Source organism: Neomonachus schauinslandi, chromosome 1 (assembly GCF_002201575.2).
Source record: "Neomonachus schauinslandi chromosome 1, ASM220157v2, whole genome shotgun sequence".
In the NCBI taxonomy this organism is placed as follows: Eukaryota; Metazoa; Chordata; class Mammalia; order Carnivora; family Phocidae; genus Neomonachus; species Neomonachus schauinslandi.
This window is the reverse complement of record NC_058403.1, coordinates 148,549,579-148,572,387: the sequence shown is the minus strand read 5'-3', so window position 1 is coordinate 148,572,387 and position 22,809 is coordinate 148,549,579. Positions and strand designations below refer to the sequence as shown.

General features: G+C 43.8%; 1 long non-coding RNA gene and 1 pseudogene across 1 annotated transcript; both read right to left on the bottom strand.

The window, feature by feature from the left end:
- Positions 1 to 767: 767 nt before the first annotated feature.
- LOC110569639 lies at positions 768 to 4,357 on the bottom strand (annotated as a pseudogene).
- Positions 4,358 to 6,999: 2,642 nt separating this feature from the next.
- LOC110594333 lies at positions 7,000 to 22,100 on the bottom strand. The gene is made up of 3 exons (XR_002481204.1): positions 22,047 to 22,100; positions 21,039 to 21,192; positions 7,000 to 7,055 (listed from the first exon to the last, which is right to left on the bottom strand). It is a non-coding gene; the product is annotated as an uncharacterized LOC110594333 (long non-coding RNA).
- Positions 22,101 to 22,809: the final 709 nt, after the last annotated feature.

Below are 22,809 nucleotides of genomic sequence, written 5' to 3'. Positions count from 1 at the left end.
GGCTCAGTGGGCAGTCTGGATTCCCACCCTGGCCTAGCAGTAACGAGGTACCCCTCCATCCCCACTTCCCAGGATGTCAACAGAGGCTGAGTAGGGAACCTGAACTTAGACAGCACTGAGAAGGCCTTCTAAAACAGCAGGTTTAAATAACATCCAGAGTCTCGGAGTCCTCAAAATTTCCAGGGCTGCAAAATCACTCTTCACACCAAGAACCAGGCAAATCTTGAGCAGGAAAAGACAATCCTACTGATGCTAACACCAAGGTGACACAGATGTTGAAATTACCTGACAAGGATTTTAAAGCAGGCAGTGTAAAATTTCAGGGAGCAATTACAAACGCACTTCATTTGCTATTTGCTTTTTATTAACAAGCACAATGATGATTACAAAACACCACCACAAGGGGCCCCTGGGTGGCTCAGTCAGTTGAGTGTCCAACTCTTGATTTAGGCTCGGGGTTGTGGTCTCAGGGCCTTAAGATCAAGTCCCCCTGTTGGGCTCTGTGCTGAGCGTGGAGCCTACTTAAGATTCTCTCTCTCCCCCACCCTCCTTTCTCCCCCGCAACTTACACGCACTTACATGCATGCATTCTCTCTCTAAAAACAACAACAACAACAACAACACAAGAACAACAACCTTAAAGTTGGACCAGCAATGAGTCAAATTGCTGCTGGAGTTCCTGAATGTACCCGAGGTCCATGCCCTCATTGCGAGGCAGGACGTAGGCACGTGACTGTGCATTTAGGTATATATATGACCAAGAAAAGTCAGAGAGAGGGAAACCACTGGAGAACAGAAAGAATTAAGAGCTTTTCATCAGGTAATTCCAAAGCACTCTGCCCTTTTTTCTTCTTTGCCTCTGTATCCTCTGTGGTTCCTGTTCCAGCCGAACCTATAACAATCTCAAATCGCTCTTCCTCTTTTTCAGCTTCTCATCATCTTCAGACTTCCTGGAGATTGAAGAGACGTTCAAACCAAATCTTTGAGCTCGTTCCTTTAGTTTATCCAGGTTAAGCACAGGTTTGGCATCAGATGACAGGCCTTTTGATGGAACTGAAGAAATCCCAAATCTCATTGCCCAGGCAGCAGTCTTACTCTCCAAGCTCACAGGTACATTGAATCGTTCAACATTCCTGCATTTCCCTCAGTCTGTGGTATCTCCAATGTCATTTTTACCACTTTCTTCTCTGCTGCCACATCAATAGATGCTGCCACATCTCAGAGGGTGCTTCCTCTTTGACAGACAGTTCTATGGGTTTTGGTTCTTCTTCCTCTGTTTTATCTCCCAGTACATTTCCATTTGCCTCCTCTTCAGCATGCTTTCAAGATAAGCCTGGAGCTGGGGCACCTGGGTGGCTCAGTTAGTTAAGCAACTGCCTTCAGCTTGGGTCATGATCTTAGGGTCCTGAGATCGAGCCCTGCTTCGGGGTCCCTGCTTGGTGGGGAGCCTGCTTCTCCCTCTCCCTCTGCCTGCTGCTCCCCCTGCTCATTCTCTCTCTGTCAAATAAATAAATAAAATCTTAAAAAAAAAAAAAAGATATGCCTGGAGCCTGTTGATAAGACCTTGTTGCATTCCCCTAGTCTCCAAACCACAAGCAAGACATTCCTGCTTTAGTTCAGCAAGCTTCAGCTTATGGAGGGAGCTCCACTGTCTGCCGCCATCTTATTACCCCTCTAAGTCCACTAACAAACGCACTTCAAACAAAAAAATAGTCTTGGAAAAGAGATAAAAGAAATGAAGAACTAAATTGAAAATCTAGAACTGAAAAAAAGTGGAAAAAAAAAACCTTCACTGGATGAGTTAGTTCTAAGGTAAAATGGAGAGGACAAAGGAAAGAATCAATGAACTTGAAGCCAGAATAATAGAAATCATGCAATCTGAGCAGAGAGAGAATAGACTGAAAAAAAAAATTAACAGTATCTCGGGAATTTGTGGGACTTCAATAAAACATGTAATATTTGTGTCACTGTGATGTGGAAATGGTGGGGTTTGGAGTCGATGGTCCAGAAAGAATTCTTGAGATGTCTTCAGTGCAGTGGTTTTATTAAAGCACAGGGACAGGACCCGTGGCGGGTGGGGGAAGAGGTGCACTGGGGTTGTGAGAAATTATACTTTGGAGTTGGGAGAAGTAAAGACAAAGGACGTTTCCAAAAGGATTTTCATATTTAAAGAAGACTGGATCTTGGAGGTCAGGTTAATATTATGATAAGGTTGCCTTTTGCCTTTAGCATGTTATCATTGAGGCAGCTAAGCTCCTTGAAGAAGGTCACTCTGCCTGTCCCAAGTACTTGTCAATTTTAAAGTCATAAAATTTAATTTTATGTGAATTTCCTTTGCCTTTGTTCTCCACATCTACTGGAATCCCAAAAGTAGAGGAGAAAGGTGGGGCTTTAAAAGTATTCAAATAAATATGGCTGAATATTTTCCAAATATGACAAAAGACCTATACTTACAGATTCAAGAAACTGATCAAATCCCAAACAAGATAACCCCCCAAAAAATCCATGCCAAGATACATCATACTCACATTTCTGAGAACTAAAGACAAAGAAAAAATCTTGAAAGCAGCCAGGGAGAAATGACACCTTCCTTATAATGGAAAAACAATTTGAATGACATCAAATTTCTCATTGGAAGCTTTAGAGATCAGAAAAAGTGGCACAATATTTCCTTTCCTTTTCTTTTCGGCACAACATTTCCAAGTGCTGAAAGAAAAGAATCAACTCAAAATCCTATATCCAGTGAGAATCGGGAATAAAGAGGACATGGACATTCTCAGATGAAGAAAAACAATGAGAATTTGTCAATAGCAGACCTACCATTAAAAAGTAGCTACAGGAAGTTTTTGAAAGAGAAATTAAATGATTTTAAAAAAAGAACCTTGGAACATCAAGAAGGAAGAACTAAAGTGTAAAAAAGTCAAAAAAAAAAAGTTAATATGCTTTCCTTATTTGAGCTTTCTAAATGACATCTGATGGTTTAAGCAAAGGACTAGTGGTTGTGTACAAGATAAATTAGGGAAGTTGGTAAGTATAGTTATAATTTCTCCTTCAAGCAACTGCACAATGAAAAGGAGAAATGAAGTGATGGCTGGCCAGGAGGAGGGATTCTGTGGTCCCTATGATTTCCTCTTTCCTCAAAAGATCAAAGCCCATCAGGCCCAGTCTAGTGTCCCCTCCCAGGCGAGTGTCCCCTCTCCCACATACTCACTCAAGCATTATCTGATGTGATTCTCAATTTATGTAGAGGAAATATTTAAGACTGTTATAAATAGGGGCAGTTTGTAAAGGGACTTAAAGGGTAGAAATTTTTGACACCTCTTTGCAACTGGTAATGTCAACACAAGTAGAACTGAGATAAATTATATACATATAATATTATCGTGAGTACCTACTAAATATCTGTACAAAGAAATACTCTCCAAACACTGTAAATAAATCAAAATAAAATTCTACTCAAAATGACCAAAATTATATGGAGTGGCTCAGTGGGTTAAGTGTCTGCCTTCGGCTCAGGGTCCTGGGATCGAGCCCCACATCAGGCTCCCTGCTCGGTGGGGAGGCTGTTTCTCCTTCTCCCTTTGCCTGCTGCTCCCCCTGCTTGTGCTCTCTCTCTGTCAAATAAATCTTTCCAAAAAATGACCAAAATTATAGAAATGGAGAATAGTCAGGTGTTAGGGCTGCTGGGGGTGGGGGAAGGGGAGTGGGTAGTCTATAAAGAGATAGCCAGCAGAGATCTTGAAGGTAAGAGCTCTGTATCCTGATTGTAGTGGTGGTTATACAGATCTCTACATGTGATAGAGGCAAAGAACTGTACACACACACTGTACCAGTGTCAAGTTCCTGGTTTGATATTGTATCACAGTTACTTAAGATGTATTCATTGGGGGAAATTGTATGAGAGGTTCAGAAACTACTCTGTACTATTACTGCAACTTCCTGTGAATCTATAATTATCTCAAGATAAGTTTTTTTAAATTTAACATAAAAATGAAGTAAAAAAATTATGCAATGATTAAAGCTTAATTTTCCATCCTGCCTTCCCCCCCCAACCCCCCCTTTTCACTGAGATGCAACTGACATATAGCACTATGTTAAGTTTAAGGTATACTGAATAATGACTTGACTTACATACATTGTGAATGATTACCACAGTAAGTTAACATCCCTCATCTCATACAGATTTTAAAAAAGACTTTTTTTCCTTGTGCTGATAACTCTTAGGATCTACTCTCTTTAACAAGTTTCAGTATACTGTACAGCAGTATTAACTATAATCATCATGTTGTACATTATATCCCCAGTGCTTACTTATTTTATAACTGGCAGTTTGTACCTTATGACCACCTTCATCCATTTCCTCCTCCCCGCACCTCCCACCTCTGGTTACCACACATCTGATTTCTAAGAGTTTAGTTCTTTGTTTAGATTCCATATATAAGTGAGATCATGTAGTATTTTTCTGTCTTATTTCACTTAGCATAATGCCCTCTAGGTCCATCCATGTTGTCTCAAAAGGCAGGCTTTCTTTTTTAAATGGCTGAGTATTTCAGTGTGTGTGTGTGTGTGTGTGTGTGTACAACTTCTTTATGTGTGTGTGTGTGTATATACCACAACTTCTTTATCCATCCATCTATCAGTGGGCACTTAGGTTGTCTCCACATATCAGCTATTATAAATAATGCTATGAACATGGAAGTGCAGATATCTCTTTGACACAGTGTTTTCATTTGCTTTGGATATATACCCAGAAATGGAATTGCTGCATCATATGGTAGTTTTATTTTTAATTTTTTGAGGAATTTCCATACTGCTTTCCATAGTGGCTCTGCTAGTTTATATTCCCACCAACAGTGAATGAGGGTTTCCTTTTCTTCACATCCTCGCCAGAATTTATCTACTATTTTGTTTTAAAAGAATACCCTTCATTATACAAATGATTATGCATTATACAATATATAATTATGCATAAATAAAAGTCTTTGTATTTTCAACTAGCATTTTATGTTCGGAAAATGAACCAAACTGTGCTTTTTGAGGATCTACTTATTATATGGGTCCCGGTCAAAAGCAGAATTCAAACATAAACCAAACAGGGCTCTGTCCTCAAGGAACTTTTTTTTTTTTTTTTTTTTTAAAGATTTTTTTTTTTTTTTTGAGACAGAAAGAATGAGAGAGAGAGAGCACATGAGAGGGGGGAGGGTCAGAGGGAGAAGCAGGCTCCCTACCGAGCAGGGAGCCCGATGCGGGACTCGATCCAGGGACTCCAGGATCATGACCTGAGCTGAAAGCAGTCGCCCAACCAACTGAGCCACCCAGGCGCCCTGTCCTCAAGGAACTTAAAGCCCAAGGAATCAAGGCACAAATGCAGGAAAACCTAAATAACTCAGGAGTTAGACAACATAGCCCTCCATAACAGAAATGCTGGCTTGTGCCAGAGACAGCATGTCTTACAAGTTCTGAAGGCAGGCTTCTGTGGGCCAGGTCTTGAAAAACCCCCACGGAGGCAGATAACCTTGAAGTGGGCTTTGAAAGGTGGAGTTGGTGGAGCCAGAGATTCCAGCAGTAAGGAAATAACTTAAGACAGATGGGGAAAGTGAGAGACACATTGGGGGCTGGTGGACTGGAAGGACAAGACCCTCCGGGTTCAGTAGGGAGCCCCTGGAATGCAGGCTGCAACTGGGTGCATGTATCTGGGCAGGAAAGGGCTAAACCAGAGTGCAGAGATTAGTTTAGTGGTTGTGTGCATGACAGATCAGAAAAGTGGATAAGCACAGTAATTTCTGCTTCAGACAACTGCATAAACAAGAATGAGAAATGAAGTGACTGCTAGTTGGGAGGAGCAACTCTGGGATCCCCAGAATCTCCTCAAACCTCAGCAGGCTCATTCCAGTGTTCCCTATCCTAGGCTCTGATGCATTAATTCAACCTGCAACTCCTGAGGAGTGGGCCAAGTCCAAGGACCCATGAGGCAAGTCTCACGTGGTCTATATTAGTTTTTTCTGAGTATCCATAAGTGCAAATGAATGTGTTTAAAGACTATCACCCTCATCCACTTCATTACCTCCTTCTAGAGTAGCACTATCCAACAGAAACATATAAGCCACATATGTATTTTTAAATTCTCTAGAAACCATGTTAAAAAAGTAAAATCAGTGAAATTAACTTTAAAATATATTTTATTTAACCCAGTATATCTAAAATATCATTTTAACATGTAATCTATATAAAAACTCATGATGAGATTTTATTTATTTATTTTTTTAAAGATTTTTATTTATTTATTTGAGAGAGAGAATGAGAGAGAGCACATGAGAGGGGAGGGTCAGAGGGAGAAGCAGACTCCCTGCCGAGCAGGGAGCCCGATGCGGGACTCGATCCCGGGACTCCAGGATCATGACCTGAGCCGAAGGCAGTCGCTTAACCAACTGAGCCACCCAGGCGCCCTCATGATGAGATTTTAACTAGTTTTCATATTAAGTCTTCAAAACCCAGTGTGTATATACACTTACAGCACATCTCAAGTTACTAGCCACATTTCAAATGCTCAATAGCCACACATGTGGCTGTTGGGTTACCATATTGGACTATGTAGCTATAAAACCTTGCTACTCAAAGTCTGGTCCCTGGACCAGTAGCATCGACATCACATGTTAGAAATAAGGAATCTTAAGCCCCACTCCAGACCTAATTCATCAGATTCTTTAATAGGATCCCCGGGTAATCCATAGGTACAAAAAATTGAACAGTTCTTCCTCATACATTAGAGAAGAGAGATGTAGGGTGCACAGAGTTTTGGCTATTCAACATCAACGTTTCTCCTAGTCATTGAAGTTCCATGTCATGATTCCACTCAGTGCTATGTCCAGACAGAGATCTAAGCCAACCACCACTTCCTGGTGCTGAGCACTATGGTTGGTTCAGGTGTTTCATGTAACCCAACAAGAGTCAATGAGACCCAATGAATCCTTTGATAGATTCCACTGTGTTTGAAAAGGCCATGCACTCTGGAGCCATTTTGGAGCATGATGGGAGAGCCCGCCTGTATATGAAGCCTGTGAATGGAGGAAAAACCAGATACTGATTACCTCATTTGAGCCCCTGCTTCAAGGCTTACAGCTTGACTTTTCAGACATGTGAGCCAGTAAATTACCTGTTTGTTTAAACTTGTTTGGGTTGTGTGCTAGATAGAGATCCGTCTCCTCCTCTATATCTCTTCCCCTGGTTCTCACCCAGGCTCTGTGCCTCAGGGTATTGACCTTCAAGGATTACCTGAATAGGCTCCCTTTGCCCTCTGGTTTTCTACTGGGGTTGGCCAATGGGAGGTACCAGCAGGAGATCAGAGTAGGAAGAGACTGAAGGCAGGGTATTTATTTGCTTGCCTCCCTTCTTGTGAGTTTGCTGAGGGCCAACTTCCTTTCTATCAAAGGCTATAGCTACTTTCAGGCAGCGTTTTCCTTCACTTACCTTCTCTGGTTCCAGTAATCCTCTGTCTCCCTGCTCCGTCATGGCCTAGGGCTGTTTGCTCCCCAAGGTTGTCAGTCCTGGACTACTGCACATTCCTTTTGGTTTCCCTATTTCCTGACCATGACTCTGCAAAAAGTTCCTTTATCAAACTCTCCTAGAGGTATCCATTTTGAGTGTGCCATTTATTTCTTTTTGGGACCTGACTGGTACACTAATTAGTATCAGGAGTGGTCTTAAAATAGGATTCCATACACACACACAATGGGCTATTACTCAGACATAGAAAAGAATGAGATTTTGCCATTTATGACAACATGGATGGACCTAGAGGGTACTATGCTAAGTGAAATAAGTCAGACAAAGACAAATACCATATAATTTCACTTATATGTGGAATCTAAAAAACAAAACATATAAACAAGCAAACAACAAACAAAAAACAGAAACAGACTCATAAATGCAGAGGACAAATTGGTGGTTGCCAAAGGGAGGTGGTAGGGGGATGGGTGAAATAGATGAAGAGGATTAAGAGGTATAAATGTCCAGTTTATAAAATAAGTCATGGAGATGAAAAGTACAGTATAGGGAATGTAGTCAATAATACTGTAATAACACTGTAGGGTGACAGATGGTAACTCCACTTCCTGTGGTGAGCACTGCGTAATATATAGAATTGTTGGAAAAAAAAAAGGGTTCCAGAATTGAGTTGCTCACATTTTTGAGGAAGACATGGATAACCTCTGTGCTGTGGTGAAATGGGACCGTGGCAATCCATAACATGCAGTGTCATCACATATAAGCAAATTATCCCTGGGAGTGGCATGGGATAAAGCACAGGTAGAGGAGGATAAAGACATGAGGAGATTCAACCAACCTGAAGTACCTGTCACAAACTGTGTATTATCAAGTCCAGTGAGCCATAAAATGGGAGAGGCATATCAGCCTGCCATTATAAAATAGAAATGGGTATACACCGGGCAGATCCAAAGACATAGTGAACTACCTGAATCCCCTGGTATCCAATGCCGCTGCCTGACTATATCTCCTTCCACATTCTACCAATGCCCTCCAAAGAAATAAGGTCAGTTAGTGGAGGAAAAGCAAGCACGGGCTTCTCTTACAGAAGCAGCCAGAAGTGTTGCACCACAGACCACTCTAGAGTGGCTCCAAAAGCCTGTAGTGAAGGGATGTTCTCTAGTGAGCAGTACTCTGCTACAGATCAGCTAAGGCACAGATCGACCCTGACTTGTGGGTAGTAACTAACAGGTTGGCCAGCTGGTCAGGAATTTACAGAGAGTAAGATCAGAAGACCAGGGACAAGGTGGTCAAGGAAAAGATGGACTTTTTTTTTTTAAAGATTTTATTTATTTGACAGACACAGCGAGAGAGGGAACACAAGCAGGGGGAGTGGGGGAGAGAGAAGCAGGCCTCCCACGGAGCAGGGAGCCCGACGCGGGGCTCGATCCCAGGGCCCCGGGATCATGACCCGAGCCGAAGGCAGACGCCCAACGACTGAGCCACCCAGGCGCCCCAAAAGATGGACTTCTTGCCATCCACACAGTATAGATATTCATGTTCCACATAAATGCTCATCCAAGGGCCTCTGTTGTAGATGAGACTCTCAGTAATCAGGAGGACAAGATGACCCAACCCGTGGACATTGGATGGCCTCTTCCTCAGATACTCTGGTGCTTGGTCAATAGACCCATTTACAAAGTGGCCATGGTGACAGGAAAGGAGACCGTGATGGGCTCAACAACATAGACTTGCCCTCATCAAGCTGATCTGGCCACTGCCAGTATTGTGTCTTTCAAGAAATGCATCCATTTCGGGGCACTTGGGTGGCTCAGCTGGTTAAGCATCTGCCTTCAGCTCAGGTCATGATCCCAGGACATGCTCCCTGATCAGCAGGGGAGTCTGCTTCTCCCTCTGACCCTCCTCCCTCTCATGCTCTCTGTCTCTCATTCTCTCTCTCTCAAATAAATAAATAAAATCTTTAAAAAAAAAAAGCATTAAAAATGCATCCATTTCATTAGGTTGTTAAATTTATTGGCATTAAGTTGTTCATGAGGGGTGCTGGGTGGCTAAGTGTCTGCCTTCGGCTCAGGTCATTATCTCAGGGTCCTGGGATCAAGCCTCGCATGGGGCTCCCTGCTCGGCAGAGGTCTGCTTCTCCCTCTCCCTCTGCCCTTTCCTACCACTCGTGCTTGCTCTCTCTCTCAAATAAATAAAAAATATTTAAAAAAAAGTTGTTCATGATATTTCTAAATTATCCTTTCAATATCTGTAAAAACTGTGATGATGTCAACTCAGTCATTCCTGATATTGGTAATTTGTGTTTTCTGTACTTTTTCTTGATCATCCGACTACCGGTTTAACAACTGAAGAGATTTTTTTTTCTCAAAGAATCAGTTTTTGGTTTCATTGATTTTTCTCTATTTTTTGTTTAGTATTTCACTGAATTTCACTCTGGTCATTATTTCTTTTCTTCTGTTTGAGTTCAAATTACTCTTTTTTTTCCCAATTTATTAAGATGGAGGCTGAGGTCATTGATTTTTGACTGTTCTTCTGTAACATAAGACATTTAGTGCTACACTTTCCCTGAGTACTGCTGCTGAGTGCCCAGCTTGTTTATTCAGAAGCTGTGTTGCGCCCAGAAATGGTACCACTTCCACAGGGGCCAGCCAGACACCCAGTTACTGAACCCCTTTCAACATGCTGGGGAAAGTTCTTTGTCTTTATAGGAGTAGACACACATAGCATGGGTATGGATTTGCCTCTCCTGCCTGCAGCATTTCTGCCAGTATCACCAGTTTATGGACTTGCAAAATGCCACATTTATCTCATGCCACACTGATCTCACAAGATGCTGCTTCCATCAAAGGGACACATTTATGGCAAACCAAGTGGGACAGTGGCCTCACTCTCTTAGAATTCCTGGTCTCACCATATGTCCTATCACCCAGAAAGAGCTAGTTTGGTAGAACAGTGGGTGGGCCTGTTTAAGTCTCAGTTTATAAGCCTTGAAAATCAGCAGCCAGTCTATGGTGCCATAGCCAGAATGCATGGCTTTGGGAAACAGGGGTAAAGAGGGGGATGACCCTCCTCACTGTTACACCCAATGAATTACAAAGAAATTTTTGTGCTTCTCATCTCTGCAAACTTGGGCTTGGTGGGTTTGTAAGTTCTAGTGCCAAAGAGAAGGATACTTCCACCAGGGAACACATCCATGGTTCTATTAAACTATTAGAAGAAACTGCCTCCTGACTGATACACGCCGTAGCACAGGGTATCCTCAAAATCTAGCTTCCTTTTCTTTCTTTGGGAATAGAACTCCAGAGTTTTAACTGGAGTTAATATGGCCACCCTGCTAAAGACCATAGACATTTATAAGACATTTATTACTTCCCTCCTCTCTTCGTGAGAGTATACTTCCTGACCCACTGATGTTGAGCTTGGGTATGTGACTTGTGTGGGCCAATGGGATGGTAGCAGACATGATCCAAGCAAAGGCTTTAAATGTGCTTGTGAAATTGGTGGGCTCAGACCTTCATCTTGCCATTCTGATTCCGGACAGGTAAGTGCAGAAGTAAAAGGGTTTGTACCTCTGCCAGGTCACCAATCTTGCTCTCAGGCAACCTTCTCCACATAGCTTCTAACCTATGTACATGACTTACCAAGGCATACATATGCTGCTATTACCATGAAGGTCATACCATGAGGAGCTCATGGCCTGGGGAGCTTGGTGGTGGCTAGAGGATGAGAGATACATCCCAGAGGATGAGATCTGAACCCAAGCCGCAGCGAGCCATGTCCAGCTGAATCCAACATAGACTAGCCAAACACCAGTTCATCTGTAGACATGTGAATGTGAAATTAATGCTTATTGTTGGCTGCTACTGATATTTTGTGGTTGTTTGTTACACAGCATTTTTGTGGCCACAGTTGAGACCCTAAGTGTAGCCATATGACTAAGTTTTGGGCATTAGGATGGAAGAGAAAGTTTTATGTGCCACTTTCAGTTCATGACCTTAACAGAGAGGTGTGTGCCCTCTACTTTCCCTCTTCTTCATGCTGCAGGAATGTGTGATGGGAGCTAAAAGCTGCATGCTGAGGATGGTAAACACAAGATGGGAAGGGCCTGGGACCTGATACTATGGCGAACTATCAGCACAGGACTGCTTACACTCAGCCTTTTAGGGCAGAAAGAAACAAACTGTTATTTTGGCTATTGTTGCAGCAGGAATGCTAGCAGCCTAATGCAGTGTGTAGCAACCAGGAGGTCCTGAGAAAATGGGTTTGTTGCAAGCCCCCTGCAGTGTTCATCTAACCACAGTCCTATGATGTCCACTGCTGGTCTCCTCCTTGCTCTACTGTGGGTCCTGCCCATTTTGCTGTTGACCACTGCACCCATGGTCTGCCTTGGATCACTGCTGCTCTTGTTACAAAGGCCCCCATTTCCTGCTGCACTGCTAGCAGTGAGGGTGAGGCTTGACTGAAGGGCTAATTATAACTGGACACTTTATATGACTGCCCTGTAGTCTAAAGCACAAGAAAAGTTAAAGCAGGGATGCATGTTTACTCACCCTATAAGCTGGAGGTGCAAAGACAATGGAGCTTCTTTGTTTTCTATAATCTAATCTTTCGCATAAGCCCGTCCTGCTGGGTGTGAAGGGGAGATTTGGATTTACCAGTAAATAATGGATGGGATGAGTTTGGTTCAAACATTGTCTTTGGGGGTAACTTGGTCTCTCTTAAGTAAATGCTGCTTCTCTTTCCCCTTCCCCTTCATCTTTTCAAGATGGTTATCTGGGAGTATGGGAAAGGCAAGGCACAAATATGACTGTGTGATAGAAGAGTTGCCTTGGATCCCTGTGAGCAGGTCCTTGTACTGTCTTTCTGGTTCTGCCATGAAAGACTGGGTCTGGTTCCTGAGCTCCTATAATTACCTGCTGAGATGCACTGGGCCTAATCTGGTCTTTGGAGTGTAATGCCAGCACCCAGAGCTGAAGTCCATGGTCCCAACATTTGCCTTCTGCCACAAAGTCCTACCCCTGCAGGCTTTTCATTCCACCTCTCAGTGCAAGCCTCTACAACACTTCCTCATGCCTTTGTGGGGCACAGGGAAGCTTTTGATCTCCTGTAGAACAAGTATAGGAACTGGGTAGGGTATCCTGGTTTTCACTGGCTTAGATTCTGCCCTCCATCATTGCTACATTATTGTTCCTACAGTATTTTGTTCATGATGCAAAGCCAGGCGCAAGGCTTCCCCTAGCAGCCTGAAGCCTCCCTCATGTCATACCTGGGGAAGTGGTCTACAAGCCTGTGATGTTCTTGGGTTCTCCACAGTCTCCATATCTGTCTTCCATAGTTTCCCCCAGTCAAGATCTGGATGGACTGGGGAGGGTGGCTAGGGGAAAATGAGAACCCTGGAGCCTGCCTTCCTTCCTTCCTTTACCTCTTCTGTTTCTCCTGTCCAAATGCCTGCAGGTTGGAAAACACAACTGTTACTTTTATTTCCTCTTCCTTTTTTTTCCAGGGCAGTGACCCTCACAGTCTGGACATTATAGGTAGGGAGGGGTTTCATCCCTACAGTATGGAAGGAGTACCATGCTCTGAGTGAATTAGGCATGGCTTTTGGTATGGACAATTGTGAACTATGGCCCTCTAAGGACAATTATATTGATGGTCCATCCCTCGAACATTACCTGTTAAAAGGTTAAGACACTCTGCTGGGGTGCTTTGTGCAAGCATCCTAGTTGCCGGTTCTACTCTACTACCCTCAGGTCTGTCCACTTCTCCTTTCCAAATATTCACAGTGCAAATTCCTTTCTACCCTTTCTACGTCCAGGGGTATGGCATTAAGATCTGCTCCCTTACCCCAGGCAATCTGTGGGCACACTCATCTCCTGGCAGTACATTTCCCACAGCCTGGTTTACTTAACCCAGAAGAATGCCACATTTGTATGTGCCCTTGCATATGCACCTGCTTCCCTAGAACCCTCCAAGGGGTTCTCCGCACTCTAAATTTGCTTCCTTCCAAGGTGTCCCTGCCAGGTGAAATGTAACATACCATGCACACCATATGTACATTTCCAGGTGAAATTACCCAACTCCTTACTGATAAAGGTTTTTTCTAGCTGCAACACAGTCTCTACAGCTTTACTTTCTGAAGATCAGTGGGTGCTCTTGCAATATGTGGAGTTAGTTCCTCTTTGTTCCCCTGTTTTCAGGCTGTTCCCCAAGGCTTACCCAGGCACATAAGAAGGCCCATGAGAGCACCAGCTATTCTACAATAGTTACTACAATGCTACCAAATCTTTAACTATTTTTTTTTTTCTGTAGGATTTGGGTGGATTAAATTCTTGGGCAGGTAGAAACCCCTCCCTACCTATAATGTCCATACACTTTTATGTAATTCTATGTAAGAGGTCAGGGTGGGCTTTATTATCTTCATGTCCAACTAGAAGCTCCATGGGAGGATGGCATGGGGACGTGGAGAGGGCTCACTGGGTTAGCATTTACTGAAGATATCAAGTTTCCCCCATAAGACTGAACCAGAAGAGTCTGTTCATAGTAGGATAACACCTTCTCTGTCTGCTGGATGGGGTGCTCAGACTCTGCTCTAAGGTCACGGGGAGCCCTCCCTCTGTCATGGTCCGCTGCCATTAAGCAGGGAAATAACATCAGTTCTGGGGTCCAGGTCCCTTTGGATGATGGAAGGCAATTTCCTCTTGAGGCAGACTGCTCACAGCTGTGCATATGGAGAACAGTTCATAAACGTCTGGGCACTGCATTTGATAGGGCACTTTTGTTCCCATTTCTTGTGTCCTGAATTTTCCAACTCAATGTCCAGGCAGTCGGGAGTCTAATTTTGGTAGACCTGAAACGTGAATTCACTTTTTCAGGTTGGATGCTAAAGGCAAACAAGCCTTCACAATTCCCTGAGAATCAGAGAGAAAGCCTTTATTTCCTCCATCAGATTTTGCAATGAGAAATGAGGTGGTGTGCCACGGGTAAGCAGCAGTGTGGTGTGAATGACATCATGCATATGGTGGAAACCTGTCTGTCCTGAGTAAGCAGACTTGAGTCAGACATATAGCAGGCACTGCTGCTTAACCTCCATCCCCAGAATGCTTTCTTGCTCTATTCCTACCAGCTAGTAAATGACAGCTATCACTTACTCTGCACTTACAAGGCAGGTACTGTGCTAGGCATTTCCAGGAATTTCTGGAGGCAAGTCCTCAAACTTTCTGAGTTTGTTTCCTCATCTGTAAAACTGGCATAAAAACCTCACAAGGCTATTTTACAGACTACATGAAGTATTTATATCCCTCAGCACATTGTCAGGCACATTATAAGCACTTTAATTGTTGCTATAAAGATTTTATTGGGCTTTTTATCTGAATTTATATTAGGAAACTAGGCATTAAGTTCCAGGCTGTCTGAATCTATTCATTTCCTGAGTTCAGAGAGGGAGGGATACCAAGTTATCAGAAGATAAATGAGTATTAGGTTCCTGAGTTTAATGAGAGATACCTGCATTTTTAAATGTTTTTTATAAACTATAGCCACCCTCAGAGATTCTGAAACTCCTGCCTGACGTTGAGAAGTAAATGGCATATACCTTTTTGCCAACTTCCCCAGAAAGGAGAGAAATGCAGTTCTTCATACATTTCTAAATTGTCATCATGCTGGCAGAACTTAAGGTGGGCAAAAAAACAAAACAAAATACCAAACCCAAAACTCCACAAAAATCCTTTACTTCCTTTCTAGTGATAGGGTATTGCCCGCTCCTAATGGGTGACCCACAACCTAATCTGAAATACAGAATAATCACAAAAAGAGAAGACTATGGGCCCATGGCAGGACATGCTCCATGCCCAGAAATGGTTTGGGTGAGGTGGAAAGTGTACATGACTTTGCTCAGGCCTGGAACAATCTCAAAGCATTCAAAGTGGAGGTGGACCATCAGCTGAAGCTGGCAGAGCCAGCAAGACTTGGACAGGTGGAGAAGAAAAGTGGCATCCCTGAAAAGAGGACTGGTCTGAACAAAGGGGCCCAGGGAGGCACAGTGAAACCAGGTTGAAGAGCATGCTGGAAGTTCCCTCAGTTTGAAAGAAAAGAGCAGATTGTGGGGTACCATAAACTTCAGTACTGCCTGAGATACGAGAAACCAAACTTTAAATTATGAAATATACTTTAAAAAGCACACAAACAGGGGCGCCTGGGTGGCTCAGTTGGTTAAGCGACTGCCTTCGGCTCAGGTCATGATCCTGGAGTCCCGGGATCGAGTCCCGCATCGGGCTCCCTGCTTGGCAGGGAGTCTGCTTCTCCCTCTGACCCTCCTCCCTCTCATGCTCTCTGTCTCTCATTCTCTCTCTCTCAAATAAATAAATAAAATCTTTAAAATAAATAAATAAATAAAAATAAAAAGCACACAAACATACACAAGTAATTGAGCACTTGTAACCCAAATCTTGAAAGTGTTCTGCATGACTGACCCTGGTAGCATCCCTCTCCTTTCCCTAGAGCCAATCACCAAACTGGATTTTTTTGTTTCCTTGCTCTTCGTATTGAATACAGAAAAGCTTATTCAATTGTGCCTATTTTTGACCTTTTTGTGAGTGCAATCATAGCGTGTGTATTCTTCTGTTACTTTGTTTCTACTGTTTTGGAGATTACTCTGCACTTTTTATATAGCTGTAATAAGTACCTTTCCACTGTATATAGTACCCATTCTATAGATGTTTTTACATTCCATTTGGGTGACTTCCTTTGTTTAGCTAGTTATTATAAAGCATATGATAGAAGTCTTTTCATATATCTTGCTCGGAATATACGCACAGGAGTTTATTTAGGGTATATACCAAGGAGTGGAACTGCTGGGCTGCAGGGAAAGCACAGGTTCTACTTTACTAGGTAATACCAACCTGCTTTCCAAAAAGTTGCATCAAGTGATGTTCCAACCAGCAAAGCCTGGGAGCTTCTGCTGCTCTTCATCTTGGCCAACACTTGGTATTTCCTGGCTTTTAAATTTTGCCCAGCTGGTGAGGGTGAAATGGTATCTCACTTTAGTTTTTTTTTTTTTTTAAAGGTTTTTTATTTATTTATTTGACAGAAAAAGACACAGCGATAGAGGGAGCATAAGCAGGCGGAGTGGGAGAGGGAGAAGCGGGCTTCCGCCAAGCAGGGAGCCCGATGTGGGGCTCGATCCCGGGACCCTGAGATCATGACCTGAGCCGAAGGCAGACGCTTAACGACTGAGCCACCCAGGCGCCCCCTCACTTTAGTTTTAATCTGCATTTTCTTGATTATTAATGCAGCTGGGGTTTCTATTTCTGGGCCCCCAAAATACTGTTGTGGAATCAATCTTAATGAATTACTTCAAGAATTTACACTGTTAGTGCTATAAATTATTGGAATGTTTTGTTCTTACAGTTGTAACAATACACACAAATGTGTATTGCACCTCCAAGCATTTCCAAGACCTTATTCTATACATTCACATACATGTATGTTATAGACTAAACGTTTGTGTCTCCCCCAAATTCATATACTGAAATCCTAACCCTGAACATGCTATCAGGCTTACTTTTGGAAGGTAATTAGGTCATAAGGGTGGAGCCCTCATAAATGGGATTAGGGCTTCCTCCTGCTCTCTGTTCTGTACCATATGGGGAAACAATGAAAAAACAGTCATCTAGAAGCCAGGAAGCAGGCTCTCAGCAGACACTAGATCTGCCAGCACCTTGATCTTAGACTTCCCAGACTCCAGAACTGCGAGAAAAAGATGTCTGTTGTTTAAAGAAGCAGTCTATGGTAATTTGTTATAGTAGCCCAAACTAAGCAACGCTGAAATCTAATTTATTTAAAACTTGCTTGTTTACCTTAATTGTAGATCATCCTATTCCAGTATGCATAGGTGTACTTCATTCTTTCTAAATGCTGTGTAATATTTCACGGTATGGATGACCCATAATTTTACAGTCTCCTCTTTTTTAATTAATTTTTTTGAACAGGTAATATTTGGATTTATAAAATCCAATGTGTACAAGAGCATATTCCTCCTACTCCTCTTCCTCAAGAAGTCAGTAGCACTGGCCTGGAGGCAACCAAAGTTAGTAGCTGCAGTAGAGATTGGCCAGATGCTCACCACTATTTCTTCTTCCTGAGCACACAGGAAGCCATGTCCCAGTTTCCTTGACTTAGGTTGGGGTCAGACAACCTGGTCTGACCATCACAACAAGGGAGGAAGTAATAGACACAATTTCCAGTGTTTGCTACCTTTTGTGGTCCTCTCTCTCTTAGCTAACTAGCTGGCTGAATGCAGAGTCCAGTGGAGGACTCCAAGGAGGCCCTAGAAGATGCTGCCACAAGACATTAGACACCAAAATCTCTGATTCTCTGCTTGGAGGAAAGGAACTAGAAACATCAGCATTGGACTTTATGTGAGAAATAAGCTTTTGGGTTAAACCAGTCAACTTTTGGGGATGTAATTTTAGCTAGCATTAATTATAACAACACACACATTTCTTATGTATCCTGAAATACAAGCAATTGCCAGTCCTCTATCAAAGGACATGCAGATTATTTCCAGTTTTTCCCTATTACAGTGATGCTACAATAAACATCCTAATGAGGTAGGTTTTTAGACATACTAAACCCTTAAGAGTAGTATTTGAAATGGAGCAGGCATATAGGAACCTGCTCCACCTCAGTGAGGTATTTCCCATCTTTTGCTTAATTCGGCTTGAGCTCATCAAGTTGGCTGCATGGTGCCATTCAAGCTACTCTCTGGCTCAGAATCCAGCTCGACGCTGAGATTCTCCTTTCTGCACAGACTCATTTTTTTCCTACAGTAACCTTTGCACCCACCTATTTCTTACATGCTCTCAGTGCCTGTCCCCTTGGACATTCATTTCCTGGGTTTGCCAAGATATCAGCTTCTTGCCAGGCTCCACACTCCTCGTTTGTGCATGTCTCCTGTACTCTCATGCTCCACCTATTTATTGAACACGACACTTGAATATGGGCCTGTGTGGGGTACCGTTCCAGGCACAAGGGAGGAAGCACACCTATGCAAGGTATGGGTATTGTCCCCTCTCATAACAAGAGATGATGTTATAGCACATGTGACATGTGATAAGGGACTGATGAGGTGGGGGGCAGAGTCTAGCAATCTACAGTTGGTCCTGGCATTGACATGGAAGGGCTGAGAAAATTGGTTTATAACGAAGACATAAAATTGTGCTTTTTCTTTATTCAGGTTACTTATATAGGATACACATCAATTTCTAGACTTTAAAAATTTTCTTTCATTAAAGGAGCCTATAAAACTTGAATTATTACAGGGGCGCCTGGGTGGCTCAGTTGTTAAGCGTCTGCCTCCAGCTCAGGTCATGATCCCAGGGTTCTGGGATCGAGCCTCGCATCGGGCTCCTGCTCAGCGGGAAGCCTGCTTCTCCCTCTCCCACTCCCTCTGCTTGTGTTCCCTCTCTCGCGTGTCTCTCTCTATCAAATAAATAAATAAAATCTTTAAAAAACAAAAAAACCTTGAATTATTACAGCTGTAATTACCACTTGAAGGCATCACTAGTCCTGAAATCAGTCCTTTTTCCTCTATCCTGCAGGTGCTAAAAGCAGAACACAATGCAGGTAAGTTGCTTAAAGGCAACAAAGAAAGACGGGGAAGCATGAATATACTTCCCCTTTGGGTTTCTCAGTCTAGGCAGTGATTCTCAACTTTTGGGTTTATATACTGTAGTAGATGCTGTCTATACCCTTTGGGCTTACTCTGGAGTTTGCTTTCAGAGCATTCTAGTACATGAGGAAGATTGCCTGTGTCTGTTGCCTGAGTGCATTCTCTGCCTTCGGGAGCATGTTTTTCCCAGCACTGAGCTAGGTAGAAGTACAGGAGCAATACCCCGAAGAGGGAAAGGAGGTGGTGGGTAAGTACCTCAGCTACCTTGCCTCTTCGTGGGACAATTCTGGGGTTTGTTCCTGATTCTCAGACAGTTCACAGCATGACTGAGCCCACTCATTAATTCATCTTTTAATGACTTTCCTTCCTGTCTCACTTCTCCATTCTGTCAGAGTGCCTCTTGGAGACACCTCTTAAATAAACTATTTGCATCCAAATTCGGGTTTTAGTGCCTGATTTGGGGAGAGATCCAAACTAACACAAGGCTTTCTTTTAAAATGTGAGGAAAAACAAGGTCTCTCCCCCCAGGAAAATATGTCATATTTTCAAGAAACCTAGGTAGGATTTGGTGAAATTTTGATATTAGGTCCAGGCTTCCAGATTCACCCAAACTTCTCTCCCTCCTCCCACTCCCCATCCTCCAAAACATTATGGAGGGAGCCATATCCAAGGACTGGCAGCCTAACAGGAATGAAAGTATCACTTTAATAGCTTCAAACATGCCTAAAACTCCTTTTACCTGTTTAAAATACTCTCTTTATGAGTGGCTTCCTCTACAGTTTTCTCATAGAGGGTGTTTGCCAAACTCCTTAGGTATTTTCTAGCACGGTATACAGATGGTCCCCAATTTACAATGGTTTGACTTACAGTTTTTAGACTTATGATGGTACATTCTACATTTGGTAGAAACTGTACTTCAATTTTGAATTTGGATCTTTTCCCAGTCTAGTGCTATGTGGGACAATCCTCTCCCGGTGGGCTAGCCAGTGGCAGCTGTCGCAGCTCCCGGTCAGCCACGTGATCACCAGGGTAAACAACCATACACTTACAACTATCCTGTACCCATACAGCCATTCTGTTTTTTACTTTCAATACAGTATTCAATTACATGATATATTCAACACTTAATTATAAAACAGGCTTTGTGTTAGATGATTTTGCTCAACTGCAGGTGAATGTAAGTGTTCTGAGCATGTTTAAGGTAGGCTAGGCTAAGCTATGATGTTTGGGAGGTCAAGTGTATTAAGTGCATTTTCACTTACAATATTTTCAACTTACAATGGGTTTATTGGGACATAACCCCATCATAAGTCGAAGAAGATCTGTACTGGCCTTTTCTGCATGATGCTTTATAACATATCTATTTATGTATTTGCTTAGTTGTTTACTGTTTCTCTAGTAGACGCTATGCTCATGAAAGCAGTAACTAAGTCACTTTGTTTATCACTGTATACCCGGTGTTTATGACAGTTTTCTCACATGGAAGATGCTCCATAAGCTGAGTAAGAGGTTGAGGTTTGGGCTCCTGGGCTCAAAGAGCCACCAATTCCTTGCTCATTAAAAACATGGAATCTTAACCTCTATCAGGCCACATGGAGAAAGACCTGGAGACAGGCAAAATAAAGTAACCAGATCTGCAGAACAGATTCTGGCTCAACTACACCATCAAGCTATGTGTGAAGGAGGGAGAGAAGAACTCATTGATGAAGAATGTGGGTCAATTAATACACTAATTTTCACTATTAGGTTAGTAGCTCCTTTCCACTGGGGAAGGGGGAAGGAGAAAGGTTTTGGTCAAAATCTCTCCCTGAAGTATATACTATTCTGCATATAATTTCAAGGGAGTAAAACAAACAAAAAAACTTACACAAACTTCTGAAGTCTGTCCATGGTCCACACAGGCCAACAATCCCAGGTTAACAGTCTCTATGGACTTTTTTTTTACCGGTACAAACCTTGAGATCTCTAATCTTTACCATCAGATTTAGCTCCTATATATTTGATCCTCATACCTCTTCTCCCTGCAAAAAGAAAGGCAACACATAGCAGTAAAGTGGTAATGGCTGAAACCAATTCCTACAGCAAGGCCTGTGTTCTGCTTTCAAACATGGGAAATGGCCTTTTGGTTGTGACTGGAATATTCTATTTTCGCAGTTTCCACCTGTTGAAATCATGTTACCTTTGCAGGGCCTGGTACAAATGCAACCTCTTCCACGAGAAATGTTCTCCAATCCCACCAACCAGGTGGAAACCTAACAGTTCCATTCCCACAGCTCCTGGCTGACTACTTTTGCTTTGTGGTCAGTGACCCTCCTTATAGCAGAGCTCAGCACAGGGCTTCCAGGGCCTGGTAGGGCCTCGGAGAAGGTCTCTCCTCCTTAATGACTACTCCTGGTCTGAAAGATGTTCAATTCATGCCGATGCTCTCTTTTTCTATTTTAATTTCCACCTCAGAAATTTCCCCAATGGACCCAACTGATCAACCTGAGAAAACTCAAATTCGGGGAGGTCACACAAAAGTCAAGGCCCTTGCAACGACGCCAAATCACATGGACCGAATCTCACTTGTTTAATGGCCCAAGCCGCGGCAGGAGAAAAAGCCCAACTTTTCGAGTCCCCCAAGACAGGTGCTCCTTTGAGCTCTGGACCCAAAGTTGAGAATGGACAAGGACTCCCCTCCCTGCCCAATAAGGTGACAGAGAGGGTGTTGATAGACGCTGCAGAGAGCACTTCCCCCTTGAAAAAAGTGTCGTCAAGGGGCAAGCTTCCAGTTCCATTTCGTCCCACAGCTCAAGGCCTTTCATCCGAGTAGGCAGTTGTCCACACCCCAAGGCTACCCCACCCAGCTGCGCCCTCCAGCTTCTCCACACCCTACCGAGCCGTTTGCACGTCTCGAGGGTGTGACGGATACGCCGTGACATCACTCCGGGAAAAGGGCAAAGCGAGCAACGTACTGGCGATCTTCACGCGGCCCTGGCGCTGAGAAGCGCGCGGAGAGTCCAGAGGCGGGACTAACTTTGACTGACGTCCACACCCACCCATTGCCTTTCTGATTCCTTCTCAAACAAACCAATAAATGAGACGACGGGGAGACGGCAGCGTGCCCCAGCCGCCAGGAGTGGCTCCGCCCCCTCCACTGGGTCGTCGTTTGGTCGCCATGATTAGTGTGGCTACCACCTTCGTGCTACTTTAGGCTCTCCCCCGGCTTTCTGATACCGTCTCTGAACTCCTTCCTAAGCATTTGTTCCCTTCCACTGTCAACTTCCTCCTTCTCGGGATTCTTGCTAGCTCGGTGCCTATACAGCCACATTTGAGATGGCGGCCGGAGGCGGGCCCAAGGCGGGGCCTGCCCGGCGCGGTGACGTCAGCGCGCTGCGTGTCGGCAGGTGGAGGGAGAAGGGAAAGTTTGGCCCGTGCGTGGGGCTGGGGTGGAGGGCGGGACAGAGGGGTTGGGCCCAAGCGGATACCCTGTCGCTGCTGCAGCGGAGGCCGAGGCCGGGACCTGGGCCGGGCGGGGAGTGCCGGACGCGGACGAGCGGGAGGAGAGGTCCGCCGGAGCTTCGAGCCCCCGCCGCTCTGCCGCGCGGTGACCCCGCGCCCAGACGCCGTCCGACCCGTGGCTGTTCCCGAGGCGGTTG